The 20,222-nt window shown below is 39.6% G+C and overlaps 1 long non-coding RNA gene across 1 annotated transcript in view; it reads right to left on the bottom strand.

Moving 5' to 3' along the window:
• Positions 1 to 9,647, bottom strand: part of LOC139177028 (uncharacterized) — an 82,956-nt gene extending 73,309 nt beyond the window's left edge. The window contains exon 1 of the long non-coding RNA XR_011561404.1: positions 9,465 to 9,647. This is a non-coding gene — a long non-coding RNA (uncharacterized lncRNA). The remainder of the gene's footprint in view (positions 1 to 9,464) is intronic.
• Between the last annotated feature and the right edge of the window lie 10,575 nt (positions 9,648 to 20,222).

Here is a 20,222-nt window from a genome sequence, read left to right as displayed (position 1 = left end):
CTTTGCCAACAAAGGTTTGTCTAGTCAAGGCTATGGTTTTTCCTGTGGTCACGTATGGATGTGAGAGTTGGACTGTGAAGAAGGCTGAGCGCTGAAGAATTGATGCTTTTGAACTGTGGTGTTGGAGAAGACTCTTGAGAGTCCCTTGGACTGCAAGGAGATCCAACCAGTCCATTCTGAAGGAGATCAGCGCTGGGATTTCTTTGGAAGGAATGATGCTAAAGCTGAAACTCCAGTCCTTTGGCCACCTCATGCGAAGAGTTGACTCATTGGAAAAGACTCTGATGCTGGGAGGTATTAGGGGCAAGAGGAGAAGGGGACAACAGAGGATGAGATGGCTGGATGGCATCACTGACTCGATGGACGTGGGTCTGGGTGAACTCCGGGAGTTGGTGATGGACAGGGAGGCCTGGCGTGCTTCAGTTCATGGGGTCACAAAGAGTCGGACATGACTGAGCGACTGAACTGCACTGAACTGAACTGATGGACAAATAATGAAAAACCAGTGAGGTGCTACAAACAAGTAATATAAAAGTTAAGAGAGAGAATGGGATATAGTGAAGAACACAGAAAAAAGTAAACTGATAATTTAGAACTAGTTCAGCCTTAAATCTGGGGGAAGGTTTAGCATTAGACAGAGACAAAGGCATTCCTGGCACAGGGAACAGAATACATGAATATTTGCATGTGCCTAAGAGCATGGACCAATGAGAAGAAATATTCTGTTGGGAGTGGGAAATGCGTGGGAAACAGATAGGCAGGTGGACGGAAGGCAGAACACGGAGATCATTTTAAAACTCGGTCTAAGGAGCACTTGAAAAAGCACCAGGTCTGAGTGAGATGTTTTTTGTATGTCTGGACATTAACTTTCTTTCTAACTTTTTCACTAAGTTTTCTTTTTCAAAAGATGCATATTTCTTTCTCATGCTCTAGGTTAAACATAAGACTCCACAATCAGCAGGGGCAGTAAAGAGTTTAAGAGCTCGTGGTAAACCAGGTAAAGAGAGCCACAGTCAAGTAGAAGACACAGTGACATGGACAGTGATATCAAATGATATCAATGTTATCAAATGCTGGTTCTCCAAATTATCACCAAAGCAGCTACTGATAAGACAAAGCACAGTTAATTGCTTGCCACCGTAAGTGAGGACACTAGGTCAGCATAGCCTTAATAATGTCCTGCTGCTGCTGCTAAGTCACGTCAGTCGTGTCTGACTTTGTGCGACCCCACAGACAGCAGCCCACCAGGCTCCCCAGTCCCGGGGATTCTCCAGGCAACAACACTGGAGTGGGTTGCCATTTCCTTCTCCAATGCATGAAAGTGAAAAGTGAAAGTGAAGTCGCTCAGTCGTGTCCGACTCTTCTCGACCCCATGGACTGCAGCCCACCAGGCTCCTCCGTCCATGGGATTTTCCAGGCAAGAGTACTGGAGTGGGGTGCCATTGCTTTCTCCGTAATAATGTTCTAGGGAAGTACAAAGTCGGGATACTTACTGAAATTTTGAAGTCTGGTTTAAAGCAGGTCTTACAATGTGGAAGCTTGATTACGATTGGGCAGAAATCATGATGTAATACTTTCAGACTAGTAATAGTTGAGGACATAGCAATGCACGACTTCTGAGGTGAAGATTCAAAGAGTCTGGTGTAAACTGTCCACAGATGCTTCCTATTAGTGAGCTGATGGAACTCCTTGGAAGTCCTTGGAGTGAAAAGTAAAGTTATTTACAGCTCATATCATCCAGGGAAAGAGCCTCATGAAATACTAAAGTTAGATCAAAGACGGTGGGATAATAAGGTCATGTTAATGTACTGGTGAGTTGCATAGATGGTTTCAATTCTGAGTGTACATGCATGCAAAGGACACAGGAAGCAGAACCAAAGAAGAGTTCTGAGCTCTGCTCGGTAGATTCAAAAAAGTCTTCACAGAAGAGGTGGCCTCTGCGCCATGAACTAAAAAAAAATGAGCAGAGTTTGATCTGCGTACAAAAGGAAGAAACGATTCAAGGAAAGGGTTGTGTAAGGAAAAGGGTGTTGTGTAAGAAAAATGGTGAAAGAATATGTCTTTCACCATAGATTCTACAAGCAGAGCCCATCACTGTTGTTCTAACACAAATTGATGCCCTTCTACTGTGTTTATTGTAATTACTCAGAGTGTTTTGTTGGGAAAGAAATTTTTGCATAAGTTAAGGATGATGTTTTAAATTATTGCTGAAACTACTTTCATGTTTTACGGTGAGCTTAAAAACAAATAGGGTTTGGGGATGCAAACTTAAAATCATGTGGGATTTTTTAAAATATTCTTTTTTAATAAACAAATTGTTAAAACACATAGAAAGTCATTCCCACCTAAAGAGAGTAAAAGAGAAAGGAAGCGTGGAGCTGCCAGCAGGGTTTGTAGTTTCTCTGATGCAGTGCAACAGCATTTCAAATCCTCCAGGAAAAGGAAGAAAATATTCTGTACTCCTGAAAGCCAGAGTGGAGGCCATTTAGCTCTCTCCTGCATGTCAGGGAACTTTTAGTAAACTAACTTACAAATAAACCCAAAGGGATTATGATCACTGTGCGTTATAAAAAAAAGGGATGGCCATAAGGAGATTTAATCAGAAAATAAACTTCAAAATCAAAAATATGCTTTGATGCAAGAACACTGGGAAACCAATCAGCATTTGATGCTCTTAGTAGCCTCTCCTAGAAAACACCTTATCCCTCTGATGCCTTTGTGCGATAAAGGTCAGGGCACCCCTCCGTGGCCCTTCATGAGTTGGTCAGACCCAGTCCCGCAGTCAGTGATGAGCACAGCTCTGATTCAACAAGCTGCAAGCCTGCAAACCCCACACCTGAGAGCCCAGACATTCAAAACAACCAGCTAATTAAACCTGGAGCAGCAAGCTATCATCATCCGAGATTCATGGGCATCCAACAAGCAGAAGAACCAGCAACACGGCACTCAGCAACAGCTGTCACCTGCTATAATGTTCTTTAATTATCTTAAAATCTCTAAGAACTGACAAATGGGTGACAAAATGCAATTTTCTGTGTCAGGAAGCGAGAGAGAAGCCCACGTTGCTTTGATGAGAGGAAATACTGTAAGCCACCTCTCTCGGCTCTCACCGGGGAGAGGGTGCCATCGTCACTCAGCTCTAGTCTGTAAACACACTCGTTGTTGTTGTTGTTGATGTGCAGTCACTCGGTCGTGTCCGACTCTTTTGCGACCCCATGGACTGTGGCTCAGCAGTCTCCTCTGTCCATGGGATTTCCCAGGCAAGAATACTGGAGTGGGTTGCCATTCCCTCCTCCAGGGGATCTTTCCAACCCCAGAATCAAACCGTCATATGCTGCATTGGCAGGTGGATTCTTTACCACTGAGCCGATCAGGGCAGCCCATATAACACACTCATTACAGGACTCGTGGAAGGATGCATTTCCTTCCTTATAAAGACTGAAGAAGAGAAGCCACGATGGGCACTGGGCTATGACAAGCCGTCCCCCATAGGCTCAACATGTCTTTCAAATTCAGCCCCAGCTCCAGGGCTAGCCCCACGTGGTGCTCGTGTCCCGTCGACATGCATTCCTGGGATGGACCACTAGCAAAGCCAATCTAAGTTCCCTGGGATCGTGTCACGCCCCTTTCCACAGATCCCTCCCGGTGCCTGTCCAAATTGCGACCTAATCCCTCCATGTTGCAGTGATGTCTATTATGAACTCCATAAGGATTTCCATTAGTCCCTAACCTCTGGTCATTACATTCTACTAAATGTGCATGATAGCATCCTTTGTCCCCATGGGGCAAATTTGCTTCTATCATCTATAGTTTTGCCAGCCTTTAAGTGCCAAAAATGTTCACAACAACACAAAATAAGTTGCAGAAAGAAGGTCACTCTGTAGTAAATAGCTCTTGTCAACATCAGCAAGAAAGCCACATCATCTGTAGAGAGTAATAGGGTACTCATAAGCCAAGAACATTGCATCACTCATGATTCTAGAACACAAAATTAGAGAAAAATATGGGCTAGCTCACGTCGACAGAGAGTATAAGATAGCCCTCAGAGCTTGAGGAAAACATGTATTATCAGTGTGCTACAACAAACTCCTATATACAATATAGAAATGTATACAGTCATTTCTTTCAGTATTTGAGAAAGAAACATTAATAACCAATATAAATATAAATATTAATAACCAATCAACATGCTGTTACCAGGTACTGACATCTAAAAGGATAATAATTCTCAAAACATACAGTGTCTGTGACTTGTTCTTAAAATGTACATAAATATATTAATGCATGGAGCAATGACTGAAAGCTCCGGTTACACTTTAAGACTTTGATAATTTATTTTTTTGGCTAAGCCCCACAGCTTGTGGGATCTTAGTCCCCTGACTAGGGATTGAACCTGGGCCCTCAACCTGGGCAGTGAGAGAGTAGAGTCCTAACCACTGAAAGTCGCTCAGTCATGTCTGATTCTTCGCCAGAATACAGTATTCTCCAGGCCAGAATACTGGAGAGGGCTGCCTTTCCCTTCTCTAGGGGATCTTTCCAACCCAGGGATCAAACCCAGGTCTCCCGCATTGCAGGCAGATTCTTTACCAGCTGAGACACAAGGGAAGCCCAAGTAGAATCATGCATTTTGCATTGGCCAGGAACTGCCAGGTAATTCCCCAATGAAGATATAAATTAAACAAGCTTCCCTGGAGGTCCAGTGGTTAAGACTCTGAGCTTCCACTGCAGGGGGCCAGGGTTTGGTTGCTGGTCTGGAAACTAGGATTCCCACATGCCCATTGGCATGGCCAAAAAAAATTTTTTTAATAATAATTTTTTAAATTATAAAATAAAATAATGTCAATTTAGCAAACATTCAGTGAACATTTCTGCTCACTATAGTATAATCATTTAAATTTTCTATTTTAAATTATTTTAAGAAATTAGCATATTATTTTAAATTTCTATTACTAGTTAAATTAGTCTGTTTTTATGCTCTTTGAGATACAAGTTCTCTGGGAACAAGGACAAGATCTGTTAAGTTCTGACAAGAACTGACAAAATCAGTTCATGATACTTTGATAATCAACATTTTGTATTTGGTCATTTTAATAATAAAGTCAACTGTTCTCTTCAAGACCATGTAGTCAAATTCATTAATTTTTTCCTCCTCTATTTTCAATCTTATAATCCACTCCATCAATGCTTCTCACTTTATCATTTCAGAGCCCACAGGTGAAGGCATCTTAGTGTGCAGTACAAGATTAGACCTGTTAATTGACACAGTACCTGAAATGGACATGCCACTGACCTAAAGAGATAAGAGGGGACCATTGCTTTCTCCAATCACCTTTCACTAAAAATGCAGGTAAGGGCATGAAGCTGATCCAGAAGAAGGTACAGCACCAGAATGCTGCCCAAGTTATGACCAAAAAAATCTATACTCCCAATTTACCTATTTTGCTTAAAGGAGAAAAAACTTCCAGTGAAAAACATACCCATTTCATATATTTAATATAACTGGGGAATGTTAACACTAGAAGGAACCATCTCTGAAAAATGAAAGTGAAACTACAAGAAAGAATGAATTACAACAACCCTGATTCCCAAAGAAACAAACTGCAGCTTCCAAGCTTGGACATTTAAATTGTAAAGTTTAAAAATAAAATAAAATTAAAAAATAAAAAAACAATAATAAGAAAAGTGGCAAGGTTAGGGTTAAAGTCACAGAAGCAGATCCAGTATGAAGTCAAAATTAAACAATACAATGTGTATAAAAATATAAATAAATAAATAAATTACACATCACAGATGCTTCGATGCCTTTCAAAATAGAATAAAGAGGAATGTGACAAGGATCATTCTCCTCTCTCCCCATCTCTGCAAGGGTGGCCTTCAGTGGAACTTGGCCAGGAACACAGATAGCCCAGGAAATCCTGATAATCTATCAAGACTGAAAAAAGATGATGTATTATAGATACAAAAGATATTCTTTCACCGTGTCAAGTCAGTCTCAACAGACTGAATTTTGTTTTCTATTGTAATGCATTCTTATTTGTGAAATAATATCAAAAACTGAAAAGCACTTCACAATTTACCAAATATTTCCATAGACCTTCTTTAGCACTGACAGCATCTGGACAGAGATAATGGGCTGACCAACTTAGGTCTATGCTCCTCGTTCATGATGCAAAGTTGGTGGAAAGAGGTGGCCCCGGTTGGGACCATGTGACGGAATGTGAGCCAAAGTGATGTCTGCCATTTCTGGGCTCAGATATTGAGTACTGGGTGTTCAATCCTTTATGCTCTCACCTTTCACTGCACAGCCAACTAAGGGCAAAGGATCCAGTAAAAGACACTGAAGGCATCTTAAGAGATGGAGAGAGTCACATCGTAACAGGAGATCCACACAGATCTGGGATGCAAGCAGGAAATTATTGAGATTTGCAGAATTTTTCTTGTTTTATTAGCTAGTGAAAACAACACACTCCGAAAGAAGTGATAATGCAGGTGCCAGTCAGGGCCTAATTCACATCAGGCGCTCAACAAATGCTGGATAGATGGATGGACAGACAGATGAGTGGCAGGTAGATGGGCAAATGGCAGCCCTGTCATATTCTAACCTATTAAATCTGGAAATCATAAAGTTTTGCCACAAATACAACACTCGGTAGTGATGGCAGTTTCTAACACTTGTGACCTGGGCTGATGACTATTTTAAAGAAACATGGCTGACCTGTAAAACTGTAATATACTTTTCAGAGGAATATCAGAAAAATTGTAAATGGCACTAATTAGAGACTAAACTAAATAAGGTCTCAAAATATCTCCAGACTAGTAACCATGATCTTCCCAAATAATTCAGAAGAAATGGGGACTAGGGTACTAATACATAGGTTTACGAGCACTGGGCTTTGAGAATAGGAAGATGGCAATTCAGATGAAGGTTGCACCACATACTAACTGTGTGCCTCCAGCTGAATCCCCTACCCTCCCTAAGCTTCGCCTCTCACATCTGTAAAATGGTAATGAAACAGGAAATCAAAGGAGAAAGTTTAGCATGGTGCCTGGCACATAGAAGACACTCAATACACGCTAGGCTATTATTCTTGAGAGTGACTCTACACACTGTTACTGCTAATTAAAATATATTCAAGTTACCCTGTCACAATGGCAGGTAATTTCACAGATATTAAACCATACAAATTAAAGGATTCCCCCAATTTTAAGCATAGTTAAAAGACAGTCAATAACTAACTCATGTTGCAGAATTGGAAGCTTTTCAAGGGTGGCTATCAGTGGCTGCTGTATGATAATTGCTGAGCTCTTCTTACAAATTTAACTTGTCAATCCAGTGGTTGCTAGCCTTTTCTGAATATCAAGGTCTGCATGCATGACATTCTCATTTCTCTCCAAACATGCTTCCCAGTGTTCCTATCACCATCTTCCAGACAAGCCATAATTTCTGCTTTTGAGCATTTTCTTGGACCTCCCCAGTTTTGTGAACCACCTTCCTCCTATTCTTTAATCTCCTGGGCAAATATCAGACTCAAGGTCATGCTGATAAAGCCTCCTGCAAACTTTATACACTTGGCAAATGTCAAGCCTCTTAGCTCTCTCCATTTACTTATACAACAATGGAGATCTCCTCTCTTCAGATTCCTAGAGCACATATAATCCACATAAAACAGAGTATTTACTCCTATACTCTTGTATATTGATATTTAATTATTTCACTTTTTTATTTCTCTTAAATAGGATTGTCAATTTCTTGGCGGCCTTAGTACCCTCATCTGTGAAATGAGGGCATTGTATTAAAGGTCTCCTGGTTTCTTCTTAGTCCTAAATTTTTACTATCTCCTGAGGCATTTTGCCTGTGAAGATCAAAGCATTAAGCACAAAGATAGGTACATCTTAGCTTAGTCACTATGTAAAGAGTTAAGAGAAAAGATGTGTGCACGTTCAGCTGCTCAGTCATGTCTGACTCTTTGCGACCCCACGGACTGTAGCCCACCAGGCTCCTCTGTCCATGGGATTTCCCAGGCAAGAATATGGGAGTGGGTTAAAATTTCCTTCTCCAGGGGATCTTCCCAACCCAAGGATCAAACGCGCATCTCCTGCATTGGCAGACAGATTCTTGACCACTGAGCCACCTGGGAATCCCAAGAGAAAAATGATAAGCCATCCTTAACAAAATTCGACCAAGGTCAGGTCTAAAGTGAACCTTTTTGTGTACATCATCATAAAGAACAACATTCACAAAGATTTTCTCTCGACAAATTTAGCTCTAAGGTTAAGAAAATTCATGGCATTTTTCCCCTTATTTTTGTGAAATCGAAAGCCAACATAGGGCCAGGCAGCCTGATAGAAACTTTCTTTTGCCTTCAGGAAAGAGTGCTCTCTTTTCAAAGGCTTCCTCAAAGGCTCCGGGATTTCTGCTGCCCTCAACTTACAAAACCCTGCTCAGGCATAATTCCACTTTCTTCTTTCCTCATGCTCAAATTGATTCACCATGAAACAAGTAAGACGTAGCTTTTAGAGTCCCTTATTTGAGAGAATTCTAGCAATTTGTCCATGTGGTCCAATGTTGCACAATTTGCAAATGTAAGATACTTTATTCCTAATTAAATGACTGTGGTCTCTTTCCACTCTGCTTTTTCCCCCTTTTACTGCCCTTTGCTGAAGTGGTAGTGTTGTGACCATGGGCACATGTGAAGACAAGGTAAAAAGATGCCAGTTTATGATACATAGTTGGGAACACAGTCAGCTCTTGTTTAGTCAGATGTTTTCACACGGTTCACCATCACTTCCATAAAGTAAAGCTGTAATAGCTTGTCCAGTAAGTGGCAAAGCTAGGATTCAAACCTAAGTGTGTCTGATTCTAATGCTACCAATCATCTTATTTACTCCTATCATATTCTTTGGGATCTATTAACAAGTCTTTGATTCCTTAATTTAAGTATGATGCTCGATGCTCAGCCACTTGCCAGCATCTTGTACCTCCACCTCTCAATCTGGTGCCAACAGCCTATTTCCTATCCCTAACAGCTACCACCCTCCTACCTGTATAAACAACTCTATCCACGTTGAACTCTTTTTCTTTTACAGATTGCACTTTGGTTTATCTATCCTCAGGCTATAATAGTTTTGACTAGTCACATTTATGTGAATTCTTACTAATTTTTTCCTAAATTGACATAAAGCATTGGCATCAATGAAGATAATATATAACTCATATTATACCACTACTACAAAGACAGCAATGAAAAACTGGGTTATGATTGTTGTCAAATTTAAGAGTTGTCCACTGAAAAAATCTAGAGACAAAGATCAACCCAGTAGTACTAAAGACCACTAGCACCCAGATTTTGCTCTCTAAATGTAAGTACATATAACTTTTTAGTTTAAAAATTAGAGCACCTTGGGAAAAATTACTAATTACAGGTTAGGGCAGGAACTATCCAAAACTAGATCCTTTGTCATACCTGCAAGCAAGAAAGATTTCTGACGTTGCAGTGGTCCCTCCCCTGCTGCTGCCAAGGTTTCACTGTGATTTCAGTTACCCCCATGGTCAACTGCAATCCAAAAATATTAAATGGAAAATTACAGAAACAAACAATTCACAAGTTTTAAATTGTGTGATGTTCTGAGTAGCCTGATGAGATCTCGTGCCATCCCGCTCTGTCCCACCCGGATCATGAATCGCCTCCTTTGTCCAGCATATTCCCCTCTATGTTAGTCACTTAGTAGCCATCTGGGTTATCAGATCAACTGTTTCAGTACTGCTGTGCCTATGTTTAAGGAACCCTTATTTTACTTATTATTGGCCCCAAAGCACAACAGTAGTAGTGCTAGAAACTTGGATATGCCAAAGAGACACTGCCAAGTGCTTCTTTAAGTGAAAAGGTGTCTCAGGTTAATGAGGAAAGGAAAAAATGCTGTGCTGAGGTTGCTAAGACCTATGGTGAGAATGAATCTTATATCTGTGAAAGTGTGAAGAAGGAAAAAGAAATTTGTGCGACTTCTGCTATTGCACCTCACACTGCAAAAGTTATGGCCACAGTGTGTAATTTAGTGCTTAGATAAGATGGAAAAGGCATTAAGTTTGCACAATAAGATAGTTTGAGAGAGAGAGAAACCATATTCACATAACTTTCATTACATTATATTGTTTTGACTGTTCTATTAATATTATAGTATTATCGTTATTAATCGCTTACTGTGCCTAATTTATCAGTTAAACTTTATCATAGGTATGTATGTATAGGAAAAAAAATAGTATATGGATATACAGCTCCATACTATTCATGGTTTCAGGTAAACAATAGGGGCCTTAGAAAGTATTCCATGGATAAGGAGGGACTTCTATATTGAGGTCAGATCACAAAAACAGAGGAGTCAATTTGAAGAGGCTTCAACTGACCAAAGTATTGATAAGAATAAAAACACACAAAAATGTTAAAATTCATGAGTTTTAAGTATTACTAAAACAAAAAATGAAACCTTCACTAATCACCTTTTAAAAATGCTCAGGGGACTTCTCTGGTGGTCCATGGTTGAGAATACACCTGCCAACGGAAGGGACATGAGTTCGATCCCTGGTCCAGAAGGATTCCACGTGCCAAGGGACACCCGCCGTGCACCACAACCGCCAAGCCCACTGTGCCCCAACTACTGCGCCCACACACCCTAGAGCCCAAGCTCTGCAACAAGAGAAGCCACTGTGATGGGAGGCCCACACACCATGGCTAGAAAGTAGCCCCTGACTGCCACCACTGGAGAGAGCACGCGCACAGCAAAGAAGACCTAGTTCAGCCAAAAATAAAATTAATTAAAAAAACAAAGAACAGGAAGACTGATAAGATTTAAAAAAAAAAAAAAACACTACAGAATCAACTCATTTTCCCGAGAGCTGGTAAATAAACCAAATAAATATTCAAGCTGCTTTTTAAAAATCATCTATACACAGGGTAACCAGATACTTTATTAGGAAAATTGTCTCTCTATGGAATCATTCCAAGAACTATAAGAGGAAATGATTGAATAGCAACATTTGCAAACTCCTAATGAAGACAGGCAGTGGTCATGAATAGCTTCAAGCAGTCCTAAAGAAAGACAGCCAGACACCTTGTACCTTATGACAGAAGTGCGTAACGCCACATATGACGGTAAAGCGTCCGCCTGCAGTGCGGGAGACCTGGGTTCCATCCCTGGGTTGGGAAGATCCTCTGGAGAAGGAAATGGCAACCCACTCCAGTACTCTTGCTTGGAAAATTCCCTGGATGGAGGAGCCTGGTAGGCTACACTCCAGGGGTCACAAAGAGTCGAACACAACAGAGTGACTTCACTTTCCTTTCCTTTTGCCAGTAAAATCAAATCTAAATCAGATCAAGCCTCTGGACATAATTATCAATATTCTGAGAAGACAGTACACAGAGGAACATAGTTTGTGACATCTTTAAAATGCGATTAGGAAAATCCAAACAATAATGACAATACATAAGTGTATGTTTTTACGGCACTTTTTTTACACTTTTATAATCAGCAAAAAATAAGTGTTTTGGAACTATAAACAGGCAGTATAACAAATAAAGAAACATAGCTTACTTGTGAAACTATTATTACCTTAACAAAAGATTCCCTTCTTGACAAGATTATTCACCAAGACATCTTGGAGAATGAACTGAATTGGTGCATTTATACTTAGTCACAGCTCCTTGACTTATGGTCCTACCTACAGAGAAATTCAAGAATGAAGTTTTAAAGGCTACACAGTCAATGGAAGACCCAATTGTAGTAAGTAGAAGTGTTTTTAAATTTATATCACTGAAAATACTATATGTTGAAAGAAAACTTATACATTTGCAAAGTTCTCATTTAAATTTTATCATTTCTGTTGTTGTTGAGTAAGTAAGTTGTGTCCAACTCTTTGCAACTCCATGGACTGCAGCATGCCAGGCTCCTCTGTCCTTAACTATCTCTCAGAGTTTGCTCAGATTCATGTCCATTGAGTCAGTGATTCTATCTAACCATCTCATCCTCTGTCATCCCTTTCTCCTTTTGCCTTCAATCTTTCCCAGCATCAGGGTCTCTTCTAATGAGCTGACTCTTCACATCAGGTGGCCAAAGTACTAGAGCTTCAGTTTCAGCATCAGTCCTTCCAATGAATATCCAGGCTTGATTTCCTTTAGGATTAACTGGTTTGATCTCCTTGCAGTCCAAGGGACTCTCAAGAGTCTTTTCCAGCACCACAGTTTGAAAGTATCAATTTTTCAGCCTTCAGCCCTCTTTATGGTCTAACTCCCACATCCATACTTGACTATTGGAAAAACCAAAGCTTAGACTATACAGACCTTTGTTGGCAAAGGGATGTCTCTGCTTTAAATAAGCTGTCTAGGTTTGTCATTGCTTTCCTTCCAAGGAGCAAGCATCTTTTAATTTCATGGCTGCAGTCACCATCCGCAGTGATTTTGGAGACAAAGAAAATAAAATCTGTCACTGCTTCCACTTTTTCCCCTTCTATTTGCCATGAAGTGATGGTACTGGATGGCAAAATCTTAGTTGTTTTTTTTTTTTTAATGTTGCGCTTCAAGCCAGCTTTTTCACTCACCTCTTTCACCTTCATCAAGAGTCTCTTTAGTTTCTCTTCACTGTCTGCCATTAGGGTGGTATCATCTGCATATCTGAGGGTGTTGATACACACATGCTTAAAATCGGGTCCAAATGTATCTGTGCTAGCCCAGCTTCCTGCAGGTCTCTTCAGAGTGCGAGTCACCACTGTGCATCGTCAGGGAGAACTCAGCTTCGTCTGCACAAGGAAGCGGCACCAAAGATCCAAGGCAGCAGACCTGAGTCCTGAGGCAGGAGGCCAGAAGTTGCAGGCGAGATGTAAGTGAGTGTCATGCATGCTGACTTATGTTAGGGCCTTTTGTTTTTTATTCTATTAATTCTATTTTATTATGTAACTCTGCTTTGCATAACCAAAAAAAAAATTGCTTTGTAAGTCTTTGGCACCCTCTTTTGGACAACATGATTATTTCAAAACTGAAATTTGTTTCAATAAAAAGGATTTCTGAGTATGTTAAAAGCAAATTGAAATCAGATACATATTTTTATGTACTTTTGTTTTTATAATGAATAGACTTTACTTTTAGAGTGGTTTTTGGTTTGTAGAAAAATCGAGTAGATAATTCAAAGTCCCTGTATGTTCCCTTTCCCACAGAGCTTCCCCTATTATTCACAGTTTGCATTAGTGTGGTGTATTTAAGTTAACAAAACAATATTAGCACATGATTACTAACTAAAACCCATAGTTTACAATAAAGTTGTACATTTCTATCGATTTTTATAAATTTCATATATCCACCGTCATAGTATCATATAGTTTTACTGCCTTAAAAATCCCTGTGCTTTATCCTTCCTCCTCTCCACCCGACCCCTGTAACCACTGATCTTTTTACTGCCTCTATAGTTTTCTGTGTCTCTGTACTTTTCCAGAATGACATATAATGGATAATAAAACATGTATCCTTTTCAGACTGCTTTCTCTCACTTAGCAATATGCACTTAAGAGTCTTCCATTTTTGGTTTTGATAGTTCATTTCTTCTCGTCACTGAATAATATTCCATTGTATGGATGCGCCAAAGTTTATCCATTTCCTACTGATGAACATCTTGATTGCTTCCAGTTTGGGCAATTATGAATAAAACTGCCATAAACATTTCTGTGTAGGTTTTTTCGTGTGTGTTTGCAGAGTTTTCAACTCATTTGGGTAAATGCCAAGGAGTCTGATTGCTGGATTACATGGTAAGATAATGTTTAACTTTGTAAGAAATTGCCAAATTGTCTTCCAAAGTGATTGTAACATTTTGCATTCTCACCAGCAACAAATGAGTTTCTGTTGTTCTGCATGCTCACCAGCTTTTGTATTGTGGGGTTTTTTTGGATTTTAACCATGTATATTTAGGACAAATCCTACTAGGTTATGATTGAGCAATTTTTAAATTTATTATTGGATTCGCTCTGCTAATATTTTGTTGAGGAATTTTGCATTTATGTTCAGAAGAGATACTGGTCTCTGGTATTTCTTTATAATGTCATTATCTGGTCTGGAGAATGCGTGTAATGTGAGCTCCATTGGATATGTTAGAAAGTGTTCCCTCTGCTTCTATTTCCTGGAAGAGGGTGCAGAGAATTTGTGGCATTTCTTCTTTAAATGTTTGGCAAAATTCACCAGTGAAATCATTTAGAACCACTGCTTTCATTTTGGGGATTTTATTTATCAGTGATTCAAAATCCTTAATAGATACAGCTCTACTCAGATTATTTCTATTTGTTTGAGTTTTAATGTCCAATTGGTCCATTTTACCTGTTATCAAATTTGTGGGAATAGACTTATACCTAATATTCCTTTATTATCCTTTTATTGTCCATGAGATCAGTAGTGATCAGTTCTATTCATTTTTTATTTCATGTATTCTGATGCTCTGTTGTTAGGAATATGCATATTAAGGGTCACTTTCACTTTTCACTTTCATGCATTGGAGAAAGAAATGGCAACCCACTCCAGTGTTCTTGCCTGGAGAATCCCAGGGATGGGGGAGCCTGGTGGGCTGCCGTCTATGGGGTTGCACAGAGTCGGACACAACTGAAGCAACTTAGCAGCTGCAGCAGCAATGACCTCTTGGAGAATCGACTCTTTTAATTATGTAATACCTCCTTTTATTCCTGATAATTTTCTTTGTTCTGAAGTCTGGTTTGCTTAAAATTAACATAGTTACTCCAGTTTTGTTTTGATGGATGTTAAGATGGTATATCCCTGGAGAAGGGAATGGCAACCCACTCCAGTATTCTTGCCAGGAAAATCCCATTGATGAGAGGAGCCTGGTGCGCTACATTCCATGGGGTCACAAAGAGTCAGACACGACACGTAGCACAGCAAGATGGTGTAACTTTCTACATCCTTTTACTGTTCATTTACCTGCATCTTTATATTTTGAGGGCTTCCTTACAGACACTAGATAGATCTGAGTCCTGTTTTTTAATCCACTTTGATAATCCCTGTAATTTAACTGTTATATGTAAACCATTCACATCTGAAGTCGTATGTGGTGGATTGAAATCTACCATCTTTCTATTTGTTGCACTTTTTTTTATTCCTTTGTTTAAACTTTCCCTTTTATTTAGTTTGAAAATATTATTTTTTTGCTAGAATCAATAGATTCAATAGAATCTTTTTTTTTTTTTTCAGTGTTACAGCTCTATTTTATTTAAAGATAGCAGGAGAGTGAGAGAGAGAGAGAAAGAAACGAGCGCATGCACACGGGAGAGTCCCTCAGAAAGTGCTTTGGCTCCTCCTTTTATATATTTTTTTCCTCCACCTGGGCCTGCCCTATGCAAATTGGGCTTAGCCAGGAGTGCTGTTTGTTCTGTTTGTTCTGCCTGAAGTCTTCCCTCTGGTCCTCGGACCTTCCTTGTCTTTTAGCCATCGCCATTTTGGACTCCTTTTCCCTATTCTACCTACCTAACATTCCCCCCTCAAGAGATGGGAGGCCCAAGTCTTTGGGAATAGGGGCGTCGAGGTCTTTCTGGCTACTTCCTACTGAACTGGGGCGGAGAGGGGTATTGGGCCTCCCCCTCTTGCTAGTCTCAAGCCTCAGAGTCCTTATAGCGGTGTCCAAGGGCGTGTGATATTTTCCGTGGTCAGCTATAGTTTTATATCTTTGTTGAACTGGCACTGCATGTTGTAGCTGGTTGACCTGGGCAGAGACAAAACAGGTTAGACAATTGACAGTACATGGAATAATCGTAAGCATCATCTTATTAAATTCAATCAAAATGATTCATAGATTTCATATTCGTAGTCCTAATCCCCAGAATCTCAGAACATGACTCTATTTGGAAATAGGGTCTTTAAAGAGGTAATTAAATTAAAAGGAGGTCATTGTGGTGGTCCCTAATCCAATATGATGGGTGTCCTTTTAATAACAGGAAGTTACAGAGGGAAACCAAGGTGAAGACACAGGGAGAAGACAGTCATATACAAGCCAAGGAGATAAGTCTTGGGAGACACCAATCCTGCAGACACTCTGATCTCAGATTTTCAGCCTCCAGAATTGGGAGAAAATAAATTTCTGCCACTTAAGCCATCCAGTCTGTGGTACTTTGTATGACTGACCTAGCAAACCAATATAATCACCAAGCAGCATTAAGATTTTAAGGACCTTAAAAACAAGTGCTTTCAATTTGCATTCATATATCTACATTTCAGCCCAAAACTTTTATTTTGAAACCATTATTTTCTCTTTGACTACTATACAGAAGCCATTCTTGAGGTTATTTGATGCTGTAATGAACAGGGAAAGTTAGAAATGTAGTTATAACATAAGTTTCACATAGCTCAAACTGCTGGCTGCTTCCTGGTGACTAGATATTTTTATAATCCGCAAAGAATTACAAGGTAAAAATTAAGTCCATGAGAATACCTGTGGGGCTGTGCACGGGTGAGCCTTATGGCATCTCATCATGTTCAAAGTCTCCCAGGGACTGAGCCAAATGCCCACACAAATGGGAAATCATGTAGGCTGGGTGATAAGACTCAGGATTCTACTGAGTGTTTCTGTTAGAGCTCTTACCTGCAGTCTGAAGGCTTCAATTCTCCTCTAGACTCAACTACCAACTTAGAACAAGCCAGGCAATTCATTTCACATTACAAGGGGTGCTCACGTGTTTTCTCATGTATGAAACAGAAGGATCAATCTGCTAGCCAATCTCTAAGGCTCTCAATGGCTCCCAAAATTTCTGAATTATAAAAGTAGGAGATGACATCCAATAAGAAGCTCCATGGTGGTGGCCTTACAAGTTTGAGTCAATCTTTCCACAGCATCCACATGACCAGACAAGTGTGTATGAAAAAACCAAAGGCAAAGCAGTCATCCCACTGTAATGTAAGACATGTAAGTGAGGTAAGGTCGGTAAAAATGTCAACATGATAACCTCCGAAAATGTACTACTTCATAAAAGAAACAGAAGGAAAGCTGGCAAAATTTGTCAAAATCAACTTTTTCAGACCTAAAGGTATTAACCACAGACTTGTAATAACCTAAGGAGCATTTATTCAAGAAAAGTGGCTGCATTTAGTCATGAAAGCAGCAAGTCCTATGGTGTTTTAACTTACCCCTAGTACCATCCACACTGCCCATCTTAACAGTAGCCTTGGAAACCAACAGTCTGCATTCCTATAGACAGATGGAGCAAAGCATCATGAAATACAATCCACAGAATGGGAGAAAATATCTGCAAATCATATATCTAATAAGGATATAGCACCCAGAACACAGAAAGAACTCTTACCATTCATAATGAAAAAACAAATGACCCAAATTTTAAAAATGGGAAAAGGTTCAAATAGACATTTTTATAGATAGATACTCCAATGGCAGAAAGTGAAGAGGAACTAAAGAGCCTCTTGATGAGGCTGAAAGAGGTGAGTAAAAAAGCTGACTTGAAACTCAACATTAAAAAAACTAAGATCATGGCTTCCAGTCCCATCACTTCATGGCAAATAGAAGGGGAAAAAGTGGAAGCAGTGACAGATTTTATTTCCTTGGGCTCCTAAAAATCACTGCAGACGATGACTGCAACCATGAAATTAAGACGCTTGCTCCTTGGAAGAAAAGCTAAGACAAATCTAGACAGTGTATTAAAAAGCCTCTACTAACAAAGGTCCACACAGTCAAAGCTATAGTTTTTCTAGTAGTCATGTATGGACGTGAGAGTTGGACCATAAAGAAGACTGAGCACCCAAGAATTAATGCTTTTGATCTGTGGTCTTGGAGAAGACTCTTGAGAGTCCCTTGAACAGTAAGGAGATCAAATCAGTCAATCCTAAAGGAAATCAACCCTGAATATTCATTGGAAGGACTGACGCTGAAGTTGAAGCTCCAATACTTGGGCCACCTGATGTGAAGAGTCAACTCACTAGAAAAGACCTTCACGCAGGGAAAGATGGAGGGCAAGAGGAGAAGGAGGGGTGACAGAGGATGAGATGGCTGGATGGCTTCACTGACTCAATGGACATGAATCTTATCAAACTCTGAGAAATAGTGGTGGATAGAGGAGCCTGGCATGCTGCAGTCCATGGGGTCACAAAGAGTTGGACACAACTTAGCTGCTGGCTCAGCTGGTAAAGAATCCGCCTGTAATGTGGGAGACCTGGCTTTGATCCCTGGGTTGGGAAGATCCCCTGCAGAAGAGAACAGGTACCCACTCCAGTATTCTGGCCTGGAGAATTCCATGGGACTGTATAGTCCATGGGGTCACAAAGAGTCAGACACGACTGAGCACCTTGCACTTCACTTCACTTAGTAACTGAACAACAACATAGACAGACAGATACATAGGTAGGATGGACAGGTAGATAGATACAGGGCAAATAAGCACAGGAATGCTCATCATTCATTAGAGAAATCAAAAATCAAAACTATGATGAGATACCACCTCACACACACTGAAATGGTTATAACTTTTTAAATTGGCAATAACAAATACTGACAAGGATGTGGGGAAATTGGATCTTTATGTATTGCTGGTGGAAGTGAAAAATTGCACAGCTGTTGTGGGAAACAGTTTGGCTATTCCTCAAAAAAGTTACAAGAAGTTACTGTATGATAGCAATTTCACACCTAGGTGTATATACTCAAGAGAAATGAAAACAAATGTTCATAGCAGCATTATTTATAACAACCAAGAAATGGAAACAAATGGTCATCAACTTATGAAAGGATAGATAAAATGTGGTATAAGTAGCTATACAGTGAAATATGGTTCAGTTAAAGGGAGTGAAGTACTGATACTTGGCCCTGAATCTTGAAAAGATTTTGCTAACTGAAAGTAGTCAGACACAAAAGAGCACACATTACATATCATTTTATATGAAATGTCCAAAATAAGCAAATCCATAGAGACAGAAAGTACATTAGTAGTTCCATCTTCTCCAGATTAATGAAATATTCTGGAATTAGTCCTGATAGTTGCACAATCTTATCAGTGTACTCAAAACACCTGAAATGTACACTTTAAAATGATGAGTTTTATAGTATGCTAATTACATATCAACAAAACAATGAAGCAAGACACAATTAAGTCAAATATTGCTGCTGATTCCAAAAGGCTGGCCTTAAACATGGGGCAAACAATCTACACCAAGAATGAACAGGACACCAGCACTGTGGCTGCTCTGGGTTTGACACATATTCTCAACCTTTTCAAAGCCCAATAGTGTTGCCAAGAAGGCATTTTCATTTTAAGCTTCATAATAAGCTGCTCCATTGTTACCATTATTCCTTGCCTGGCATGTGATTTTATTTTATCTCCACAACAAAGTAATTCTTGATAGATCACAGTAATTTCAATCCGTGAGGATCTTTCAACTGTAGGAGTGAATTAGAAAGATATTTTTATATTGCCTATTTGAGATAACAGGTCCTAGCACCACGCTTCGGGCAAAATACATCAAAAGAATGAACTGAAGGTTAAGTTTCCTTTTAGATCACAATTTTTATAACATCACAACATTCTTGCCTAAAAGCAATCCGAATTATTCAACTGCAAGATATTCTACATTCACCTCATTCAGCCTCAGGGAAAGAACAAAGTCAGTAGCTGGAGACACTTCCGAGGTGGAGGCACATTCATCTTCTCATTGTGCCCTCCTAAGTCACCAACGCCTGAATTCAACATCAACACACTAGAGAGAAAATGCAAGTAAAAGCTTCCTGAAAAGCTTTCTATTATGCTGTATTTGCAAAGGTAATCCTCACGTGGAAAGAAGTCATAAGAAATTCAAGTCATGAAATTTAAATTCCATGTTCAACAATTATTACCATTTTATACTATCCAAATCAGTCAATTAAATATAACTCTCTCTCCAAATTAGTGTTAGATAGCACTTAATCCCAACTTGATAAAAAAAAAATTTACTTTATGTATATTCTTGTTTCTATGAAAAAAAAAAAGTTCCTTGCTGTGACTATGAATCTTAGAGAATTCAAAGATTCAAGGCTCTTTGCCTTAAATGCTGTTTATCACAGAGCAAGATTTGTATTCAGTTACAGGTGGATCCATGGGGGTCTTTCCCCACAGGGGTTTATTTACTGAACTATCCAGAGATATTCATTATGAGATGATTTCATATATCATTATCCATGAGCAACTTTGGTGTAACAAGTTTGTATTTAATCAG

This window comes from Bos indicus, chromosome 18 (assembly GCF_029378745.1).
Source record: "Bos indicus isolate NIAB-ARS_2022 breed Sahiwal x Tharparkar chromosome 18, NIAB-ARS_B.indTharparkar_mat_pri_1.0, whole genome shotgun sequence".
NCBI lineage: Eukaryota > Metazoa > Chordata > Mammalia > Artiodactyla > Bovidae > Bos > Bos indicus.
The sequence above is the reverse complement of the archived record's forward strand: the minus strand, read 5'-3'. Positions and strand labels throughout refer to the sequence as shown.